Genomic DNA, 3,785 nt, shown 5'->3' with positions numbered 1-3,785 from the left:
GTTGGTGCAATAACTATTACGCTAAGGGCAATCTGTTTTTTTACTATGTCTCTGTTGATCACGTCCTCACCCGGTTCTCTCTCTATTGAGGCTGGTGATGAGGTTAGTCTCTGTTAATCACGTCCTCACCCAGTTCTCTCTCTATTGAGGCTGGTGATGAGGTTAGTCTCTGTTAATCACGTCCTCACCCAGTTCTCTCTCTATTGAGGCTGGTGATGAGGTTAGTCTCTGTTAATCACATCCTCACCCGGTTCTCTCTCTATTGAGGCTGGTGATGAGGTTAGTCTCTGTTAATCACATCCTCACCCGGTTCTCTCTCTATTGAGGCTGGTGATGAGGTTAGTCTCTGTTAATCACATCCTCAACGGGCTCTCTCTCTATTGAGGCTGGTGATGAGGTTAGTCTCTGTTAATCACATCCTCACCCGGTTCTCTCTCTATTGAGGCTGGTGATGAGGTTAGTCTCTGTTAATCACGTCCTCACCCGGTTCTCTCTCTATTGAGCCTGGTGATGAGGTCATGTCATCTCAGTGTTCTCCTTCTCTCTACCCTTTTCTGTCCCTCCCTCTCTCTCTCCCTTTCTATATCTCCCTCTCTATTTCCATCTCTCTCTCTCTCTCTCTCTCTATCTCCCTCTCTCTCTCTCTCCCTCTCTCTCTCCCTGTATCTCTCTGTCTCTCTCCCTCTCTCTTTGTCTTTCTCTCTCTCTCTCTCTCTCTCTCTCTCTCTCTCTCTCTCTCTCTCTCTCTCTCTCCCTTTCTATATCTCCCTCTCTATTTCCATCTCTCTCTCTGTGTCTTTCTCTCTCTCTCTCTCTCCCCCTCCCCTATCTCCCTCTCTATATTTCCCTATCTATCTCCCTCTCTATATTTCCCTATCTATCTCCCTGTCTATCTCTCTCTCTCCTCTCTCCTCTTTACCTCCATCCTTCCCTCCCTCTCTCTCTCTCTCTGTCTTTCCCCTCTACCCCTCTGCCTCTCTGTGTGTGCCAGGTCTTTTGTGTGACAGTAGAACAGGGCAGATGGAATGTAGGGTGAGTCCCAAACAGTACTCTATTTCCCCTATGTAGTGCAGTATGTTAGACCAGGGCCATTGGGAATAGGGTGCCATTTGGGACCTGGGAATAGAGGTATTATGTATGCATGGTCTCCGTCTGCTCTGCTCTGCTCAACGCTTGAGTTACGCAGGCTTTGTCAAGCCCACAACACACACAATGGCTCTTTATCTGATATTAAGAGAGAGAGAGAGAGAGAGAGAGAGAGAGAGAGAGAGAGAGAGAGAGAGAGAGAGAGAGAGAGAGAGAGAGAGAGAGAGAGAGGAGAGAGAGAGAGAGAGAGAGAGAGAGAGAGAGAGAGAGAGAGAGAGAGAGAGAGAGAGAGAGAGAGAGAGAGAGAGAGAGAGAGAGAGAGAGAGAGAGAGAGAGAGAGAGAGAGAGAGAGAGAGAGAGAGAGAGAGAGAGAGAGAGAGAGAGAGAGAGAGAGAGAGAGAGAGAGAGAGAGAGAGAGAGAGAGAGAGAGAGAGAGAGAGAGAGAGAGAGAGAGAGAGAGAGAGAGAGAGAGAGAGAGAGAGAGAGAGAGAGAGAGAGAGAGAGAGAGAGAGAGAGAGAGAGAGAGAGAGAGAGAGAGAGAGAGAGAGAGAGAGAGAGAGAGAGAGAGAGAGAGAGAGAGAGAGAGAGAGAGAGAGAGAGAGAGAGAGAGAGAGAGAGAGAGAGAGAGAGAGAGAGAGAGAGAGAGAGAGAGAGAGAGAGAGAGAGAGAGAGAGAGAGAGAGAGAGAGAGAGAGAGAGAGAGAGAGAGAGAGAGAGAGAGAGAGAGAGAGAGAGAGAGAGAGAGAGAGAGAGAGAGAGAGAGAGAGAGAGAGAGGCTCAGTAGCCAAGTCACTGGTTGTATCCCAAATGGCCTATTCCCTATATAGTGCACTACTCTTGCCCTTAAAAGTAGTGCACTATATAGGGAATAGGGTGCCATTTGGGACAAAGTCACTGATGTTTAAAGACTGATTACAGTCTCTGTCATTAGATGACTCCATCTACTGTTAGAGAATGGTACTGAACAGAGAGAGAGAAATGGCAGTGTATAGTAGTATCACAAACAAAAAGAACAGTCCCCCCCCCGTTCTGTTTCCCATGATGTCATGCCGAGTTTGTCCAATCCACCTGTTCTCCACCACCACCACCAGCTGTGTGTGTGGTAGAGAAGACAGTCAATTCCTCCTCCTTCCGGTAAAGTCCCAGTCTGAACGCAGTTGAAGGAGCAGCCACTCTCCGGCTGTGTGATGCCTGCATGAACGAGTGCGTGTGTGTGTCCGCTTTCATGTGTGTGTTTGCAGTGGCATTGATTATACCATCAACCATTAAAAGCACCATGTCCTAACCCTTTACCCTCAGGCAAAGACAGGGATAGAGACGGAGACAGAGACAGGAGGAGAGAGAGGGACAGAGGAGGCAGTTTCAAATCTCACCAGAAGAGGCCGCCACCACCTCTCTTGAAACCCCCTCCTCCCCCTCCTCCTCGCTCTCGTAAATCCAAATCCCCCTCGCGCCCCAACCGAGCCAGGCTAGATGTGGACCGGGTTGATACCCGCTCCACGCTTGAAGATTCCGGGAGGTTCCGTGACCTCCGAGATTCCAAGCTGGGACAGAACTGTGAGGGCGTGGCCTCGGAACTCTGTTGCCGTGGCGGCAGGGTGAGGACGGGCGTGTACCAGACTTCGGAACTCCCGTCATTGGTCAGCGCTAAGAGCCAACCAGAGCAGAGATGGACTGGCAGAAGCCAATCGGCAGAGAGACGGATCGGCAGGAGCCAATCGGGAGAGAGACGAAGCGCTGCGGACAGAAGCGGGTTTAAGGCCACATTTGTCTGAGCATAGAGTTAGATTCTGTAGAATGGACGCTCCCTGGTCAAAGACACCCTTTAATGGCAGGACCAGCGGACATATTGGATGCTTTGTCTACCATTTGGAATGTTGGCTTATTAATTGATGCTCATCACCAAGGTTGGGGTCAATGGAAATTAAAAATCATGAATTTAACCCATTGTTTTCTATTCCAGCCTCATGAATATCTGTTGTTGCTATAGAGACTGCTCATGTGTACGATAAAGCAAGTCTGTATAGATATTGTGGTATAGAAAACTACTGTAACTGACTATAGATATTGTGGTATAGAAAACTTCTGTAGTTGACTACAGCGCCTTCAGAAAGCATTCATACCCCTTGACTTATTCCACATTTTGTTGGTACAGCCTGAATTCAAAATGGATTAAATTAAAATAAATTCTCACCCAACTACACACAATACCCCATAATGACAAAGTGAAAATTCAGAAATATCTAATTTACATAAGTATTCACACCCCTGAGTCAATACATGTTAGAATCACATTTGGCATCGATTACAGCTGAGTCTTTCTGGGTAAGTCTCTAAAAGCTTTGCACACCTGGATTGTACAATATTTGCACATTATTCTTTTTAAAACTCTTCAAGGTTTGTCAAGTTGGTTGTTGATCATTGCTAGACAGCCATTTTCAAGTCTTGCCATAGATTTTCAAGCCGATTTAAGTCAAAACTGTAACTAGGCCACTCAGGAACATTCAATGTTGTCTTGATAAGCAACTCCAGTGTAGATCTGGCCTTGTGTTTTAGGTTATTGTCCTGCTGAAAGGTGAATTTGTCTTCCAGTGTCTGTTGGAAAGCAGACTGAACCAGGTTTTCCCTCTAGGATTTTGCCTGTGCTTAGCTCCATCCCGTTTATTTTTATCCTGAAAAACTCCCCAGCATTTGCCGATG

The sequence above is a fragment of the Coregonus clupeaformis genome, unplaced genomic scaffold (genome assembly GCF_020615455.1).
Source record: "Coregonus clupeaformis isolate EN_2021a unplaced genomic scaffold, ASM2061545v1 scaf1444, whole genome shotgun sequence".
NCBI classification, from domain to species: domain Eukaryota; kingdom Metazoa; phylum Chordata; class Actinopteri; order Salmoniformes; family Salmonidae; genus Coregonus; species Coregonus clupeaformis.
This window is presented reverse-complemented; position numbering follows the sequence as displayed.